The following is a 20,972-nucleotide window of genomic DNA, read 5'->3' on the forward strand; positions in this document are numbered from 1 at the left end:
AGAAGCAAGGTAAGGTAGCAACGGTGCATAGGTGGTCAATATACATAGTCATTGGAGGAAGAATGCTGAGTTACGAGATTACTTTAGTCTAAATTCAGGTCAATTTAGCTAAGAGGAGAGATTTTACTTCTTTTTTGAAGGATGCTGTGGATGAGATAAGTCTGATTTCTGGAGGGAGGGCATTCCAGATCCTGGGTGCCATCCCTGAGAAGGAGCGTTTATATGTTTTTTTCTTGTGGAATCTCCGAGGTTTCAAAAGAAGAGTGTCTGCGCTTTTTGTTGCTCTTGAGCCACCCGAGATTGTCAGTTTCTGAGCGAGGTAGCTGGGGGAGTTGTGGCGTATAGCCTTGTGGGTCATGCAAGCGATTTTCAGGTGTATTCGAGCTTCGTAAGGAAGCCAGTTCAAGGCTTTTAGATCAGGAGAGATGTGTGAGCATTTTTTAGAGCCGTGATTAGTCTGGCTGCAGCATTAATAGAGGCTTTTAATGGTGTGGTTGTCGATATGGGGAGGCCACAGAGGGCAACACTTCCATAATCCACTAGAGGGATAACTAGGGCTTGGACTGCAGTTCTGAAGTCATTGGGAGGAAGGAAATGTTTCAACTTCCGCAATGTGTTGATTTGGAGATTAGCTCCCTTTGTTGCATTGCTGATGTGATGATGCATATTGAGATTGCAATCGAGGGTTATGCCTAAAGATTTCGTTGAGTCCACAATAGTAGGTTGAACGTTGAGTGCAGTGAGATGATTAAGCCAGGCCTGAGTGATGGGGACTTTGGTGGGAGGCGCTATTAGGTGGACTTCCGTTTTTAGAGCGTTAAGTTTCAGTTGATTCTCTGCCAGCCAAGTCTGTGTGTTACAAAGCGTTGTGTTAAATGTTTTATTTTCCCAGAACACTTTGACTTGTGAGTTGTGGTTGCCAGCACTAACTGATGCCCAATGCCCATCCTGATAGGGCATTCTGCTCAGGGAGTCTGGAGTGTCTTCAGTGCAAGTAACTGATATCAGCTAAACACAACTATAAACAAGCACTGATAAAACCAATAGGTCTGGATTGAACATGCATGTGGTTACACATCAGAGCAAGACACACATAGAAGGAGCCAGCCGAAGCTGATAGGGAGGACCACAGTTGTAAAATAGCCCCCCTGCAATTCGATGCAGGAACTCAAATGAAGGCAAAAGTATACATCAAAACAGACAATAGTATTAGATGAGAGAAAAGTACTCCACTGAGCTGGGCCAAAACACAATTAACAACATCTCAAGCCAATGGTGAAAAAGGCTGGTCAAAGAAAGCCAGTGGTTGAAAAGGGCAGACTGAGAGCGCATTTTATTATATAAATTGTTAGTAATAGGTCTTATGTGGCACTGTAAATAATCAGACCTAAACAACATTGACAAATAAGGAAAAATAGTAGAAATGCACATTCTAGATTGAATGTGAAATACGTTGCGCAAGTACTGCAGGATCTCAGACAGATGTGACGGGTTATGTCCTTGTCACTTTACAATAGTTGTATAATTCAGTGAGCAGGAAATGCACATTATAACATCTCAACAAAGTGGCTTATAATTTCCAAGGAATCCATTGGGACTCAAGTAAGTAGCCCAGGGCACAAGTGAATAGCACATGCAGAATTTGAAGCTTGGCCCTGGTCTCCAGATCCTTTCTTGCAGCTATATGTTATGCTGTTAGCAAGTTTTGTAAATCCTGGATCCACTGTCCTAAACAGGAATTTATAAAACACCCATTCATACATGGATAGCCTTTCTTAACTGCCCTGCCGCGAGGTCTGTAATGAATGCAGAAATAGGTAAAATGGAGGGAATTACTTTAAAATAAGCACCTGTCAGGTTCTGAAAAGAGAAGAAGCCCCATTTGTCTACCGTGATTCTCGTGAATATCACTCAGTAGGGATCTGACAGCCCAATCCTTAAAGATGCCCTGATGTTAACGGATTCCTAAATATGGGATTGACCTTGTGAAGCTATATCAATGTCAGAACTACATGGAAAATGCTTCCTTCATCAAATCGCCGTTTTGGTTCCTCCATGTAGGCTTGCCCACCTCTGAGTGTGCTAAATCAGTTCATTCTAAGAGCGCGATTCTACGTTATCAGGTCATAGTTTACAGTATCTTAGGCCAATAATTAGAGTTTGACGCACAGGGTACTACATCCAAATGTGGTGGATGCCCCATCCATGATATCTGTCTGTCATGTTTTTTAATGGAATACCCTGCCCGCCAAACTCTAAGTAAGGACCTTAGAGTGACACTTGGAACAGGGCTGTAAAAAACTAAGTGCAAAATCAGGCGCAAATTGTATGTGCCCAGTTTTACACTTGGTGCTTATTACAGATTTCATTCAATTTGTGCTCAGTCCTTGGGCCATTTCACTCACCATTTCCTCCAAGTCCAACCAGGAGAAAATTGTTCACAAAAAACAGCGTGATGACGGGAACCCTGTGCATGGAGAATGGTCGCAAAGGCCATTTTCATACATTATTTTCCATTGTACACTGCAAAAGTTGGGACCAGGTTTACAACCAACCTGATGTTATATGCAAACCATATTTCCCACAGCGGTTTCTGCTTTTAGCTTCTAACTTAGTGCTAGGATCTTAGGTGAGGTTCAGGATAATGCATAAAGAGATACTTGGGTTCTCAAAATAAACCGCTGGGCAGTGGTGTTGCAACCTTTCGAAGGCCCCGAGAAATCACATGCTGACCAGCAACCACCTGCTGTATGACCTCCTGGAAAGTAGCCATGGTCCCAGGTGGAGCACCATTTGGGGTCTTAAGGGGGTTAGCAGCGAATCTCACCATTTACAGTAACTTGCAATAGGATGAGGTGCAACTGTAGGCCATTTTATTGTAGGGAACTCTTGAGTGGTGGAGGAGGTGGCCTCAGGGCCAGATGATGGAGAGGCTTGCTCCTGGAACACCATAGTAAACCCCAGACACTGTCCGCAGAATGGCTTTGTCAGAATTGACTTCACATCAGAAGAAACAACAATCTCCACTGACCAAATATCCAGAATCTGGAAGATATGCTGGATGTAATGCTACGTGTGTGCAAACAAACATGGATGTTAGCAAGAAAAAATATCCAGCTTTAAGCTGGCGGACAGGCGAATTGATGCTTTGGTCCTTACCTTCTTTTTAGAAATATGGCCCAAGCAGAAGTCTTTCATTGGCGTGGTCTTTCAGCTCAGTACCCCAAACCTTCTAAACCATGCGTTTAATCGTATACTTCAGAATTCTGCAGCAATATTAGTATTGGGCAAGAGGTGATCCTACCCTGTCACTGTTCGCATTCATGCATTGCAATGAATGACTGCACAGCAATGATCTGGAGCCTTCATGCACCTGCCACACCGATTCCAGAAGAAGCTATAGCTGGGAGAAAGCACAGGTAGGAGTCAGAATCTGTTGGAAATCCCTTCTTGGTGTGTGGGGAGATCTGCTACGCACTTTAAACCTCTCTAGCACTGGATTAAAGAAAGCAAAAGCCTCCCGTGCTCTTGTGAGCGCTGATAGAGACTGCTTCCACCAATCCTGGCGCTGCTCTGACACTGTGAGAGCAGAGCCAGGATTTGTTAAGAGTTAGCAGGTGCCCTAGCGTTACTAGGTCAGTAGACCTGAGCGAGGACGACGCAACAGCAACCACGGTAAGTAGATTTATATTTTATTTACATTATTGTTTTGATTTTATGAAACCACCCATTTGCCCGACTCTCCACTCGCCGAAGTTGGCAACTGCTATTGTAACCATTTACTAATACATTTGAGAAAACTGCTCCTATCCGTTTTCCTTACGGATTCATGACTCCATTATTCCCTTGGGGGGAGGGGAACCCCTCCCTCTGGCAGACCCTTTCTTAAACAGTAGTGGATTGTACCAGTGCCTCCGTTTATGACATCCCCCGCGTGCGGACCCTGCCTTCCTTCAGAAATGAAGGTTTTGAAGGTTTTATTACTTCCCTGAGTAAATTTGCCAGTCATCCTGGACCGCATCTAGCGTGCAGCAACATCTGTCTGCGCAGAGGAATGTTTCCTTTTAGACAAAATATGAGTCGATAAGTCATTCGTAGGCCTCCTGCCTTCACAACTAGACCGCCTCTCCTCTTATAATCCTGAAATGTGGCTTTTCTCTACTCCACCCATTCCACTTTTATGCTTTGACAATGATCCACTGTAAACATTTAAGCTGTCCGAAGCGGTAACAATCCGCACATACAGGAATTCGAGTTTCAGTGTTAAAGGTTTTGTTTAGCGATATTTGCGAAGTTCTGTAGAAAACTTTGCAACTTCTCAAAGCTTGCAAACTTTTTTCTTTCCCAGATTTGTGTAAAATATTATGCGTTTTCGACGATTTATGTTACAAGTATTCTTATTTTACACGAGCGAAATTATTATATAGTTTGTAGAAAACGTTCTCCTCGTGCGTAAAACTATTGTATTTAGAAAAACCCTGGAAAGCATGACTTGTAAGTAAAAAAAAAGACTACACGTGTTATTAGCTTAGCTGGCTCAATTAAAGTGAAAATCATCTTGCGATAATGAGAATAACATTTTACAGGTGAAGATAAGATGGGAAAATGCACCCATGTTGGGCGTAGATGTGCTACTTTTCCGCTTCCACAAACATTCCCATTAGCAAGCCTGGAAAGCTGTGCCTGGCGCAGGTGTTCAAGCTTACTGCCAGGAATGCTATGTGACACATCTCTAAGCTCCTACCACTCTTAAGCATGCATAATTCTACAGGGCTGTCTCAGTATGCGGGGGGGAAAAGGGGGGCACCTTCTGTGCAAATGCACCCTTTTCTTTCTTTACGTTCCTCCACCAAAGTCCATCCTGTCAGGGGAGTTACTCCAGCCCCCGGATGGAGTAAATCTTCATCAATTTCCAGAGTAGGAAAGGGTCAAATGGAGTTTCCAAGTTCGTGGGCATTCCCAAAGTTACAAGGCTAACCAGTTCTATGTCAGAATATAATTTACAAAAATATTGCTCCTTTGGAGGCACATTTTCTACTATAATCTCCAATGGGGAGATATTTTTGTTAGCAATATTTTGGACATGATACCCTTATCAGGCAATAATTGCTCTATGATGTGCAGACACCGTACTGTAAATCACAACTAGTTTTGCCCACATCTCACCCCTTGGGATTTACTACTGCAGATTTAACCACACTCATTGTGGAGACCTTTTGCTGCCCATGGCAGTTGGGGCGTTTGCTGCCCCGCAACGGTCCCAGGTAAGAGTGGGGTGGCAACAGTCCCTATGTTTGCCACCCCGCGACAGCCGCAGTTTAGAGTGGGGGGAGGCCGCCGACCCCAAAACTCGAGCCACCCAGGGTAGACCAACCCCCCCTTGCTACGCCACTTTTGTAGTAGTTAACCCATTTACGCCTGCCTAGGTTCTCTTTGTAAATTACTGGCAGGTGTAAATGTAGACATTTTCACCCCTAAACATGCATTTATGGCTGAAAATGCCATTTTGAAGTGGCCACTAAGTTTCTAAGATCTTGCCCTTGTGTGACACAGTCAATGTCTTTTGGATGTTTATTTAATCTTATCAGAATTTCCATTCCTTGTCAGTCTTGAGTCTCCCAAAGTATTTTTCTTAATTTGGGAGTGAGTCCAGAATCTTATGTTAAATTCTCTTGTCGAGTGGTCTTTCCTGTGAACGGTGTGGCACACTTTCAGTAGTGATGGCTCAAGCATACATCTACAGTTGGACAGTTACATTTCCTGGTGTTTCAGTGACGTAGAATGTCGGCAGCCATAAGAGGTATTTACATTGACAGTATGCAGTACAGGCACCAGGTACTAGCTGTGCTATGCAGACCTGCTTTTTCAGTTTGAGTGATACTGTGGGACAATCAATCAAACAATCAATCAGGGATGTATAGAGCGTACTACTCACCCGTGAGGGTTTCAAGGCGCTGCGGGGGGTGCGGGCAGCTCATTTGTTTGCTCCGGAAGCGTTTTGCAGCCTCAGATTAAAGGTTCAAATGTCTGAACCTTGACTCGCTGTCACAGCTTTTGATCCGGAAACCGCAGCATCTTCAGTGACGTATACCGGGGCAAGCGGATGCGTGTGACGTAGAAGAGTATTGAAATGGAGTCCATCAATTATTGTATATCAGTGTCTCTATAGGCACCACGGTTTGGGCCTGGTTCACATAATGTTTCTGTAATTATAGCATTAATATTCTGTATCAAGTTATGGTTTCTGTTAATGGTCAGTCATGCAGAGCTGCTTTTGATGTCAAGATAAGGCAGGAAATACGAAGGCCGTACAAGGAGACATGGTTCTTATCCAGGACAGACAGGGAAATTTACCGGAGCAGCCAAGTTTGGAGAACCCGCCTCTTGCTCTCTACGCTTCCGCACAATAACTAAGATACGGCCATCAGTATCAAATTCGCACACATGGTAATGGAATGTCCCGTATAAAATAGATAAACTTCTGGGAAAATGCACCCTAGAGACTCAAAAACCATAAACGATAAAGGACATTATAGTGTTACAGTTTGGTAAAATATTAGTTTCAAACAAACAAAACCAATGAAGTTCATCAGTTATAAATATCTCTAGTAACTAGGCTAGAACTTGTGCTCTAAAGTAACTATAACTCGTGCCCCCTCCATGCAGACTTTTGTTATCTATGATGTCATTTCAGATATCAGCAATGGTATCAATGTAGTCAGTGAATATGTCATGAGAGGTATAATATGTGAGGGTACAAGCAGAGCATGGCCCGAGTGCAAGGGCTAAAGTGCTGTGGGGAGGTAGGGGTTCCGCAGGGCTTTGGGCACAGGCTAGGTCCTGCACCCAACCTCACGCCGCACACGGCCAGAGGCCACTCCCAGTGGCAGTTGGGTACCTGCTGTGGGTTGGGTACCCAACCCCATTTCACGTCTGATGATGGGCATCCTTCTTTACTTTAAGAAAAACATGGAAATTCACTGAAAAAAAGAGGTTAACATGACTATATTGTTAGGATTTGTAATAATATCTTGCTTTAACTTTTTAAAAAACTCTAGAAATTCACTGAACCAACCAAATGTTAAATGGACATTTTAATTAGTTGAAAATGTAGGTTAGCACACAGGCTTTCAACAAAAAAACTCTGAAATTCACCAGTTGTAGTTATCTCAAGTCACTATACCTCACACTCCCACCATGCACTGCTAATTACCTCACATATTACATCACTCATGACATGTTCTATGACATCATTGATGACATCACTGCAACATCTGGAATGACATCATTGAAGACAACACTGTGCATGACGGGGTGGCAGTTATAATTACTTTAGGGCACGAGTTATAGTTACTTGAGATATATAACTGGTGAATTTCAGTGGTTTTGTTTGTTCAAAATGTTTTGTTTTTACTGACATTTTCACCTCACTATAACGTCCCTTCAACTTTTGCTATTTTCAGTTAATGTAAATCGTGATCGTAATAGTGTAGGAAGGTAGTATGGGTGGCCTTTATCGACAAGGAGTGTGAACACTGAGTATAGGACCTTGTTATTTGTAAATATCTGTTTTGCATGTTGTGAAAAGTGGTTGGAGGGAGTGAATCTTGCTCAATTAAATAGGCTAAACTTGTCAAAGTTTCTTGTAGGGTAGGAAAATTGGACTTGATAAGGTGGATGAAGTGATGAATTCAGGAAAGTAGAAGGCAGTCTCTGTAGAATATTAATTTTATATGCCAAAAAAGGTGGGGGGAAGTAGCATAGGAGACAAGGATTTCTCTCCTTTTCACAGAGCTGGTTTGAAAAGCCAAAGGGGGAGGACATGTTGTTAGAACAGGTGGGGTAAAGAGAGAAGAGGAGAACATTGAATACAAAGCCTTGAGAGAGATCCTTGGGTATTTATGTTATGGAATTTCTATAGCACGAACCTAGCTAGCTTACAGTGCTACAGCCCAGGGGTAAGAGATATAGGTTTGTTTACAGAGAGGCATATAACATGGTCCTATTTGGGGAAATAGGGTTCCTTGAAGAGATGGATTTTCAGCTTCTTTCTGGTGAGTAAACAGCTTTGTTATGTTTTGTTAGAGATTTGGAGCATTTAAGATGTCAGTGAGGATGCAGTTCCATATTTGGAGACCATAGCTAGAGAAAGCCTGCCTTCTGGTATTTTATCTACACATTTTTGTCTCCTGGCTGGTCCTGTCATGGCTCCTGGTATGTCGTTATCCACCGAGTTGGTTAGTTTCTTGACCAAGTAAGTTGGGGTGTTGTTTCTGGTGGCTTTGCCAGAGATGCTCTTGGTCCTCAAGATAGTGCAGGGCTGTTGGGGACCCAATTTAGTTTCCTCGGCACATGGGTGCTGTGGTTGAATTTCTGCAAGTCATTGATCAGACATGTTGTGGCATGTAATAATCCTTTGAGGGATGCCATTGGGATGTTGAGAAGGCTATTTGGCAGAGTGTAGCCTTCATCCAGGAGAGGGAGGAGAGAACGTTGGTCCCATATTAACTTGGTGTACCTGGCAACCTGTTCTTTGACGGTGATGTCTGTTTTTGGATAAAGCTGTAAACTGTGAAAGTGAGTCTCACCAAGAGACTGAGCAGAAGTAAATGGACAGACAGAACGAAAACAAGTTCAGTGCTGCACTAGTGAGGCCTCCAAGCAAGGGTTTTCTCTAAAGTTTCATGACTGAGCGTAGCAAAGTTTGATGGGTAGCGTAACAGAGCAAGCAGAACGGTCAGGGAGAATTGCAAGAATATGACTCGTTACAACGCGAGTCATCACAATGCGTGCCAAAACAACGCGGTTGTTACAGCGACCGCTTTGTTACCACGCAAAGCCATTACTACGCAAGTCATTATTACATTGACTTGCAGGAGATGGCGTGCTAACATTAGAAATGTATAATTTACTATTCCAACTCCAGCCTACGTAACAGAAGGGAAGGAGTTTCGAATAGTAAACTATACTATTTCTAATATTAGCACGTCATCTACTGCAAGTCGATGTAATGATTTGCGTAGTAATGGCAGTGCATGGAAACAACGCGGTCGTTGTAACAACAGCGTTGTAAGGGCATCGTGATGTGATGCACGCGTTGTAGTGGCTGTTTTCCGAATTGCAATGCTGGAGGTAAAATATACCCCTACCTACAGAGTACAGCTATCTCTGCCGATGCATTCTCCCTTGGTGCAGTGTCTGTGCCCTGCTTCCGTTAAGTGCTCTGGCTATCAAACCATTTTATTCTGTTGCCTCGTATTCTCTGGCAGGCTCGTTGAACATGGGTTTTTGTGGAATTCGTTGTTGATGCATTCTGGCTTTGATTGCCACATCATGTTTGCTGCAAGCACTAGCCCAGCCACACTGGCTCAACCTCGACCGGAAGTAGGAGCGAGGAACTAACCACGTCTGAGCATTTTCACTTACCACAATTTCAGCTTTTCACCAATGCTGGGAAACACATCGACACTCTGGGATACCTTTGCATTTGATACAGACAACATGGCTGTTTTGGGCTCATTCCTCTTTGCTGGTGAGATGGCGCAGTTGCCTAAAGCACACGCTTCGGAATCTCTACGACGTGCACTTTCTTGCCCTTAAGGAGACAAAGGCTGTCATCCTTCAGAGGTTGATTAAATCGATAGTGTGCCGCTGCCGACTCTGAAATTGCATATGAAGGTGAAGCTAACCATGCAAAGCGCTTTGGAGAACCATTTCTCCCATCCACAGGACTGATGCCTCTATGGGTCATGTGGTTTCCGCCCTGTAATAAAAGCGGATGTCTCTATGAAAGGCATTTTTAAGTGACCCCCGAATGTTTAACCCTTCCTGAGGCTCCACACAATATTACATCGTGGGAGGTGTCTGAACACATGACAGCACACATTCTTAACTGCTAAACAACACAAAATAATGGAGGGAACAAATGACAACAAGAGACATCCTTCAGGGTTTACCAAAGGTCACAGTGATGACCCATATTGTACTTCCCATGCCTCTCCGGTCAACTCCTGAGACACTCTGCTTTCGAATGAGCCTCTTGCCTGGCTGTAGCCCCAGTGCAAAGATGACGCTGTGGCCATTATGAACGTCTTCCTGGGACCAGAAAAAAATATGGGTAGTTACCGTGAACAGTGTCAGAAGTTACTTTGTGTTATGCTATGTTATGCTACTTTATGCCATGGTATGTTATGCATGTAAACAGCACACACTGTGGTGGTTCTTCCGACATGAAAAGGCTGGCAGGGAGGATTTTTGGGGGCCCCTGTCCTCCTTGCCACTGTGCTAAGGGCCATGGGGGCCCACCTAAAAATTCATGCATCATGTGGCAGGCGCAACATGGTGCCTGCCACACGTTGAATGAATGATTAAAACTGTATATTTTCTATTGCCGCTTGTGCTGTGGCTGCCATGAATTCATCCCTTCTTCCTTTGTCACTTTTTCCCTTTTATTTTATCCCCCTTGTGTCTCCTTTTTCTGCCTTTCTTTCTTTTGGAGCCCGCCCTGTTGCTTATAATTTGTTGGTTTGCATGGCATTCTTTTTTACAGCCTCGTAACTGGTCACTGCAGGCCTAACATTCTTTCCGTTCTTCTATGTGGAGTAGGGACCAAGCACTGATCGAGTCAACTCAATCAGTGCCCGTCTGCTACTGATTGAGGTACTATTTTGTAATTTTTAACTTCCAATGCCCTGCAAACAGAAGGCATGTAACTGGCAAAAACGTGCCCATCGAGACAAACAAAATTGCAAAGTTTTATTTTCTAAAGCAAATTTATTTTATTTTGCACTCATGTTTTGTTTGTTTTGTTTTTACGTGTGGGCGCTGTTCTCAAAAGGTGATGATTTTCTTGTTCTATATATTACAATGCAGCATTATTTCTTTTTTCGTATGTGTAATTTCCGAAATTATGCAGCGCAGTAAACCCCAATCCATCCCACCTCACCCCATGGGAATGCACTCAATCCAATCCACCCCAGACCAATGCAGTCCACCCCACTCATCCCAATTCACTTCAGTCGACGACACTTCAAGTCTCCCAACCCACCCCACTCGAATCTGCTCCACTCTAGTTTAATACAATCTGCCCTACTTTATTCCAAAACAATCTGCCCCACTCCAATCCAGCAGTCCAAAACAATCTGCCCCTCTAAATCCCAAACAATTTGCTCCACTCCAATCTGCCCCACACCCAAATAATCTGCCCTTCTCGAGTCCAAAACAATCTGCCCCACTCCAGTCCAAACCAACCTGCCCCCTCCAATCCAAAACCATCTTCCCCACTCCAGTCTGCCTCATTCCAATCCAAAACAATCTCTTCCACTCCAATCTGTCCCACTCCAATCCAAAGCAATCCGCCCCACTCCAATCTGCCCCAAACCAATCTAAAACAATCTGCTGGACCCTATTCTGCCCTACCCCAATCTCCCAATTCAAATCCACAACAATCTGACCAACTTCAATCAAAATAATCCCCCCCATTCCAATCCAAACAAATCTTCCTCACTCCAATCCACCCCTGCCAATCCAATCCACCTCACTCCAATCCAATCCACCTCACTCCATTCCAATTCACCTCCTCCAATCCAATCCCCCCCACACCAATCCAATCCAATATACCCCACACCAATCCAAACCAATCTACCCCACTTCGAGCCAATCCACATCACCCCACTCCAATCTGTCCCAATCCAATAAACCCCAATATAATCCAAAACCATCTGCCCACTCCAATCTGCCCCACACCAATCCAAAACAATCTTCCCCACTCCAATCCAAAACAACCTGCCCCACTCCAATCCAAAACAATCTACCACACTGCAATCCAAAACAATCTGACCCACTCCAATCTGCCCCACTCCAATCCAAAACAATATGTGCCACTCCAGTCTAAAACAGTCTGCCCCACTCCAATTCAAAACAATCTGCCCCACTTCAGAACAATCTGTCCTACTCCAATCCAAAGCAATCTGCTCCACCCAACCCTCAACAATCTACCGTACTCCAATCCACAACACTCTGCCCCACTCCCAAATAATCTGCCCTTCTCCAGTCCAAAACAGTCTGCCCCACTCCAATCCAAAGTAATCTGCCCCACTCCAATCCAAACAACCTGCCCACCCCAATCCAAAACAATCTGCCCCACTCCAATCCAAAGTAATCTGCCCCACTCCAATCCAAAACAACCTGCCCACTCCAATCCAAAACAATCTGCCCCACTCCAATCCAAAACAATCTGCCCACTCCAATCCGATGTGCCCTGTCCCAATCTAATCCACCGCACTTTCATCCAATGCACCACAGTCCAATCCAATCCGCCCCACTCCAACCAAATCTGCCGATCTCCAATCCAGTCCTCCCCACTCCGATCCAGCTTGCCTCACACCTATCCAGTCCATCTCACACCAATCCAATCCACTGCACTCCATCCCAAACCACCAAAGTCCATCTTTAACCACTCCACTCCATCCCAATTCACCCCACTCCAATCTGCCCCACTCCAATTCGATCCATCCCCACCCCCACATCGACCCAGTCTAACCCAATCCAATATACCCCACTCCAATCCACCTTGCCCAAATCCAATCCACACCATCCCACCCAAATCCAATCCACCCCACTCTAATCCAATCCACAACACTCCAATCCAGCCCACTCCAATCTAATCCAGCCCAACCCACCCCACCCCACTCCAATCCACCCCACTCCAGTCCAATCCATCCCATTCCAATCCAACCCAACCTACCCCACTCAGATCCAATCCAATGCACCCCACTCCAATTCAAACTAATCCATTCTACTCCATTCCAATCCACAGACTCCAATCCAATCCACTCTATTCCAATCCACTACAGCCCAATCCACCTACGCCACTCCAATCCATCCCACTCCAATCTAATCCATTTTAATCCACCCCAGTTCAATCCACTCCAATCCATCTTAATCCACTCCAACCCACCTTAATCCACACAATCCACTCCAATCTAATCAAATCCAATCCAACCCACTCCAATCCAATTCAACCCACTCCACTCCAGTCCAACCCAACCCACTCCAGTCAACTCCAGCCCATTTCAAGGCAGTCCACTCAACTCCAGTCCACTCAAACCCAGTCCCCTCCACCCCAATACAATCCACCCCAATTTAATCCACCCCACCTCAATCCAACCACGTACAATTCACCTCACTATATCCCGATTCTACCCCTATAAACCAATCATACCACACTAATCTAATCCACCCCACACCACCTTAATCCAGCACACCCCAAACCACCCTAATCCACCCCTCCTCACTGCAATCAAATCCACCCCACTCCATTTCAATCCAACCCATTCCAGTCCAATCCACTCCACTCTAGTCCAATCCACCACAATCCACCCCACTCAATTCCAGTCCGCTCAAATCCATTCCACTGAAATCTAGTCCACTCAAAACCAGTCCACTCTACTCCAATACACCCCATTACAGCACACTCCAATCCAGATCACTCCAATCTACCCCACCCCAATCCACACCACTCTATTTACCCCATTCCAGTCTAACCCCACACCAGTCCAATCCACCCCACTTTATCCACCCCACTCAATCCAATCCACCCCACTCAATCCAGTTGGCCCCACTCCAATCCACCACACCTCAATGCAATCTGCTCCACCTCATTCCAATCCCTCCCACCCCAAACAAACCTACCACACCCCAATCCAATCCATACTACCCCACTCCAGTCCCACCTACTCCAATCTACTCCACCTCACCCCAATCCAACTCACCCCGCCAACAGTCCAACCTAACACATTCCTCCCTAATCCAATCCATACCACCCCACTCCAGTCCACCCCATTTCAGTCTACCCCACTCCAATCCAATCCAGTGAACCCTGCTCCAATCTACCCCACCCCACCCCAGTCCACCCCACACCTCTCCAATTCATGCCATTCCAACCCACCCACTTCAATCCACACCACTCCACTTCAGTCCACTCCACCCGGTCCACACAAATCCATCCCACTCTATTCCAAACCACCCCACAGTACTCCAGTTCAACCCACTCTACCCCAATCCAATCCACCCCACCCCAGATTAGTCCGCCCCACCCAGTTAAACACATCCCACTCCAGGCCAGTCTACCCCACTCCAGTCCACTCTAATCAACCCCACCCCACTCCAATTCACCTCACTTCAAACCAGTCCGTCCAACCCCAATCCAATACACACCACCATAGCCCTACCACTTAAATCCAATGCACCCACTCCAATCCACCTCACCTTATCCCACTCCAATCCACCCCACTCAACTCAATCAATCCCACTCTACTGCAATCCAATCCACCCCACTCTACCCTAATCCAATCCACCCCACTACCTCAATCCACTCCAACCCACTCCACCCTATTTCACTCCACGCCACTGCACTCTACGAAACTGCACTCTACGACACTCCTTGCCACTAAACATTGAACTCTACTCAACTCTGACACTCTATTCCCCCACTCCACTCTGCAACACTCTACTCCAATAAATCCACTGTACAACACTCTACTCCCCAACTCCACTCTACGCCACTTCATGCCACTAATTGTTAGGCTTGCAGCCACAAAGTCGTACACCATCACAAAAACACATTGATAAAGCCAAGCGCTTGTACAGGCAAGACCTATTGGCATTGCCAATGCTTGTTTATCTGTTTGTGGGCCTCATATTACCACACACTTTGACAGCAGGAAGCAGAAATGCATGCAGTCTCCCAAGCCCTGCAGAACACAGCTGAAAACTGCCCTGATTTGCACGTGGGCCATGCTTTTTTAGCTATCTGATCCGGTGTAATGGGACCACTTGCCGTCCGGGCCTATCGTCTGTCCCAGTCCGACCCTGCACCTCTCGTTATTAAAGTGCGGTGCAGGCTCCGCACGGTATCCGGCACCAGACTTGGAAACACGCGCAAAACATCAAATCCTTCGATTGGTCTTTCTTTCACAAGTGTTTTCTTGGCCTCAGCATCAAAACGTTCCGAGAGAAGAAAAGTTTCCAAGCCCACAGACTTCATAATTCAAAGGGAGCCTGTCCGGGCCGAACGCCCTTTCCTGCAGCATCAGCAGGCAGGCCTCAGACTGTGGAATTCCTCTCTCTGGGTGACAGCTTAATGCAGAAACGCACAGGTCAAGAGTAAGGGGGCGCACGTCTAATCACGGACAGGAACGCTAAAAGAAGGCCTTCAGATCTGCAAAAACAGCAAGGAGGTGTGGCTTAGAGCCAGAAAAAGACAATAGTCACCTGTACGCATCTTCTTCATGAGTGAGAAACGTGTCGTTTTTTGCAACACCTAATATGGTTCAGCACGTTCTTGTGCAGCACTGGAAGATTGGGCTATCCCATATTACGCCACTCTAACATTTTTTTTTCTATTTTATTTTATTTCGTATTTAATATTTTATGTAGAATCGGAAATATGACCACATTTAATGAATATGATAAATAAAAATATCCTATTTGAATCTGCTCAGTTATTATCTGGGTAATGTGTTGTTTCTTTAATGAATACACGTTTATGCGTTTATTAAAGTTTTTAGTATCTCAAAGGGAAATCTCGCAGAGAGGTGCCATCTCAATTGAATCTTTTGCAGTACCCAGCAACAACAAAAACGTGGAGTTGGACGACTTATCCTGCGCCCCACCGGCCGTCTGCAGTGGGTGCATTCCACTTGCTGCAGTGCCCCAGTGAGGTTGGAAAACTCCGAGTCGACTCTTATTTCCCCGAACAACTAACGATACAGCACCCAGTGCACCCTATTGTTTCAGGGCCCGTCAGTGTAACATAGGTATGGGTGCCGGCCAGGGCACAAGTCCTAAAAAAAGAAGTGGGGGGGACGCTGTCACCGGAAGTGACGTCACGACAGGAAGTGACATCACGAAAGGTGCCGAGCTCCTCGTCCCAGAGAGGCCAAAGAGTGAAGCCCAGCTGTTTGGCAGTGGGGATGGCGTCCCCCGGTAAAATAGGTGGGGGGACGCCATCCACCCGCGTGGTACCCCGACTCGAGCCCTGGTGCCGGCCCAATTTTGTCTACTGTTTGTGCTGGTCCCAAAACATCTCTCATACTGTGAATGTTTGGTTCCAGATGCAAAAGCAGACGTCACGGGCTGTGGAACTTATTTGTGAGGGGATCCATACCCCTCAACTGCCTCAGTACCATATCTAGGCCACCTCTGGTGGGTGACATGTTTACCTCCCTTGATTGGTTGCTCTGTAGCAGTGCTTAATTTGTAAACAAATAAGTGCCAGAGCCATCGTCAGAGGCCTCTGCAGATTGCAACACCCATTGCAACAGCCAGCGTTGCCAACAACATTAGGTACACAACTGCTAACCATTACATTCCTGAAAGTGTAGTAATTCAGACTATTCCAGGTCTCCAAGACTATAAGAATGGCTTAGGAGGCAGGTATTAGTCGTTTTTAATGTATATTGAATTAATAAATAACTGTTGTTTCTCATCTCTAAATTACTCTAACAGCACCACCATGTGGCAGACTGTCATAACTGCTGGTGTCGAGCACTGGAAACCACCGGCACAAATTAAACACTGCTATGTAGTGACAGCATTCATGGGCTGAGCACAATCAGGATTTAAAATGTAACACAGTGGTTGGGTTGTCTGTACTAATATGACTTTAATACTACCAAAAGGTACCATTTTATTAACCTAAAACAAAAAACTATAAGGCTCTACACACATGCATTGCAATTCACATGCAGCTCCTTGATGCCAGCTCACAGTGCTATGTTAGAAGGATTGCAACTTACAAACTGCAAGTAACAAAAATATCTTTGTGGCAAAAACAATAACCCTCTAAGCTATCTACATAAATTACAAATCTGTGATGGCAATTACAAAGTGTGCTCTGAACCAGGCACATTATCCCTCTATGCCACTTTATAAGAGCAAACTGTGGCTAGACAAAACATAAATCCCTCTAGCAAGTGCATTAACCGCCAGATTTATCTTGCCATTATTATTATCCTCCGAAATTTGCTGGGCACACAAAGAAGCCTGGATCAGGTGCCTTAACCATTTAAGATATTTTAAAATACAGCCTCTTTTTCGACACATTAAATGCGCAAGAACTTGTGTACTGTCACATGTCCTTGTTGACGATTGCTTTGGGGGCGAAGAGTTTTAAACATAAATGTATATGTTGACTGTCAGACTCCGCCTTTAATGACACTGACCCTTGTGACTCATTATTTTATCAGCATTATTGTAACTAAGCATATAAAATTCTGAGTTGCAAAAAAACAAACATTGAGATATCGATTTGGTGAGAGAAGATAAAACAATGATGCCCACAGGAAAGTTTCAAAAACTGTATAGAGGAGGAGATAAAGAATGGAGTCTTGGGAAACAGCTGTGATCCCCGAGGCGGGGGCTCCGCTGGTGCAGCTTCTGGGCGCTCAATAGGACCCGTCAGCGTTATAGACGAGCGTCTGCACCCAGTGCTGCTATTGGCTGATGCATATGGCGGACTCCCTTCTGTAATGGCATCGGCAAGCTAAACATTATATAATGCTGCCCCAAAGGCATAAAGCACTATCTGCAGGGGTTACGAAGTCTAAGCTCATGATCTGCCCTCATCTTATTTTTCCCTTCCCAGATCTCCCTGCAAGGACGATGGACTTTGTATAACCCGATGTGTGATACACCAGGGCCGGACTGGCCGTTGCGGGCACCGGGCAATCCCCCCATGCGCCACACGGGTTGGAGCCGGTTTTGGGCCCCTGGGGGCCGTTTTTGTTACAGGGCCGTTTTGGCCCTGTAACAAAATCGGCCGAAAACCAGCTCTGGCAAGGAGCTCCGTGGCACCCTCAACCTCCTCTCGGGGGCCGGCCGAGCACTTTGCCAGATCCGGTTTTGGTTCCCAGTCCGGCCCAACTCATGCGTATCATAATCAAGATTTCCAAAGTGCTAGAAAGACACCTCGTGGTGGCATCTATTCTCGTTCGGAAAGGATGTGTCCTAGCAATTCAAGATTAATGAACATTTAGGGGGAGAGTAGGAATGACTGGCATGTGATTTTAATCCCTCGGTAATGGCACAAATTGGAACAAAAAGATGGCATGATCTCTCAAGAATAGAAGGGTCATAGCCCAAACTGTTAAGAAGAATGGTCTTAAAACGTTTCTGTAGCTATCTAAGATATTAAGTTATGGTGTTGGGAAATTTTATGAGTGTTGTCTGCTGCAGACAGAACATCAGAGAAATGTATCATTAAACAGACATTCCCCCTTAAAAATCATGGTCATTTGACCCGATGGAAGTGGCTCAACCAACTCTGCCTCGGGTCAGCCCCATCCAGGTTTTACAGCCCAATCATTATTCTAAAAATGTAATTTCATGTCTTAATACCAGTCCTGGAAATGTTGGTACAAGGAATACAGTACATTATCATGAAAATAGAGGAGATTGAAGGTCCGAGCCCTATCATCGAAAGAGAAGTGTAGTGACAATCACAACAGTATGATTATGACTCTTCAGTGTATATTTTGTAGTTTGTCATGGATTTCAAGTTATTTAACTGTCTACGGAGCATTTTGTCATATCATTTTTAGTCAAGCTTCTTACTTTGTGCACTGTTACTGTGGGTTCAAGTTCTACCCTTATTGCCTCTCTCATACCACCTGCCAGCTGTAGTTACTTTGTTTATGCATGACCAAGTTCAGAAGTTGTTTTTGGCTGTGGACAGCAGGTGGATGATTCACAATGCAGTGCATATGTCAAGGCAGCAGGTGTGGAAGTAAATCCTGCCATCTTCTTCCTGCTTATCCCAGACTTTTTTCCAGTAGTTTCAACACAGCTGTCCGTGATTAGCTGTGGTTTAGAACTGGCCAATATCTTAGCAGTATCTTTCCATATCCTAACCCTTTTAGTACAGACGACTAAGGGCTAGATGTACAAGCATACTAATACGATATCCAAATAGCGATTTATTTTGTGAATCACTAGTTGGTAATCACTATTAATGTAGAAAGGGGTTATTTAGCCCCTATTCCTTAAATAGCAATTCATAATGGGTCATAAATAGACCTAACTGAATATTAATGAGGTAGGTCACAATTCGTGACCCACTACAATTTGCTTGAGTACGTTTGGTGGAGATTAATTTATATGATTTTTGGGTCATACCATTTAAGTATAGTAGATCTGACTCCACACCGGTTATTGTTGGTTCTTATATGTGTTTTTATATCATAGTGACCCCCGAGAAAGGGCAGTTAGCAAGAAATGCATTGGGTCCATGTCATCCATGTTATAATAATGAATGATGAACTGACATATGTTCGGGAAGAAAAGCCTAGAAAGACCCTGTTGAACTTTGTTGAAGAAATATTGAAAGATGAAAATGTATGATTTAAAATGGTCTACGAAAGGATTAATTTGGATTTCGTACGAAAAAACTGGTCAAACTTGGGGGCAGATTTATGAAGGCCCTACGCCGCCGGTGCGTCACTTTTTCCCATGTTAAAAGTGACGCACCGGCGGCGCAAGGCCTTCATAAATCTGTCCCTTGGTGTTGGGGACCTGACAAGGCTCCATTTTCTTCTCCACTATGATTAGCTTCGATCACGGGGATGGTGGCCTGCTGGGATCAGCAGACCACCATGTCTGTGATTGCTTTTAAATAAAGCAATAAAAAAAATCAAACAATTTTCCTTAAAGGAAAATGGGATGCATTTAAAAAGGAACCAATTAAACATTTACGTTTATGTTTTTTAAGAGCAGGCAGTGGTTCAGGCAGTGGTTCCTTGGACCACTGCCTGCTCTTAAAAAATGTTTTTTCAACCATTCTCAAAGTTGAAGGGGTCCCTTAGGGACCCCTTCCCATTTGCAAATGTGTTACCACCAACTTTTGAGTTGGCGGTAAAGTACAAATATTTTGAGACCACATTTCAGTCGCAAAACATTCATACAAACCAATGCTCTAAGCACTGGTCAGCAGTGGTAAAGTGTTCAGAGTCCTGAGGCCAGCAAAAAAAGAGATCAGCAAAAAATGGAGTAAGGCAAAATGTTTTCGAGGAAGACCACCCTATGGCTGACAGGTAAACATACAACATTTAACATCTACTGTCATTCCCACATTAAAAGGAATAATGCAGTAAATCAGCCACAACACTGGTATCACTGTTATCTCTTAATGTACTAGACAATGATTTACTACTTTTAATTTTCATCCAAACTAATTTTGAACTCAGACAGGCGTGGAATGATAAACAAATTGATTATCACCTATTCCTCAAGTGAGACAATTAAATGTTTTGAATGAAAAATGTCCTTCAACATCCACTTAATAAACAAACACACACACACACATGCACACAAACATAGAAATACTCACAAACATACACATTTGTTTCTCCCAATGGGTCTGAATTTAGAGAGGGAGGCCTCCAACTGGATTTTCTGTGAGAAAGTATCTCATAGACAAATTATTTGATTGAGAACCCCTCACCTCATACACCAGCATACACTTAGGTTTCCAACAAAGGAGATGTGTCTCTGTCCCAAAGCAAAACAACTGGTTAGATCTAATGGAACCCTTCTACTCCTGTTTCTGTGTTAGTCTGAGTAATAGGGTCGATCAGAACAGGAAAAGATAAAGGCCTTACTTAGAGTTTGGCATAGGTAATACTTCACCACACATGTAGCGAATATCTTGTCCAGCTTATTACACATACATTAGAGACTATTGCTCTTGTAATACAGCAGACAGAATATCCATCATGTTTTGATGGAGTATCCCATCTGACAAACTCTAAATAGGAGCCTACTTTTTCTAGATGTACAATGCAGAACATATTACCAGCTATATACAGCTGGCCTCTTTTGGTCCTGTGGAACAGGTGAAATTCTAGTTGCCTGTCATTTATCACGAGGCAGATATCCTTGTGTCCTTAATTAGCAGCAATATTTGTGTCATTCTT

General features: G+C 44.5%; 1 protein-coding gene across 8 annotated transcripts in view; it reads left to right on the forward strand.

Annotated features, from left to right (window-relative positions):
* The window catches only part of FHOD3 (formin homology 2 domain containing 3), a 1,303,582-nt gene that overhangs the window by 891,440 nt on the left and 391,170 nt on the right, over window positions 1-20,972 (forward strand). The gene's annotated exons all lie outside the window — the stretch shown is intronic.

The sequence above is a fragment of the Lissotriton helveticus genome, chromosome 4_1 (genome assembly GCF_964261635.1).
Source record: "Lissotriton helveticus chromosome 4_1, aLisHel1.1, whole genome shotgun sequence".
Taxonomy (NCBI): domain Eukaryota; kingdom Metazoa; phylum Chordata; class Amphibia; order Caudata; family Salamandridae; genus Lissotriton; species Lissotriton helveticus.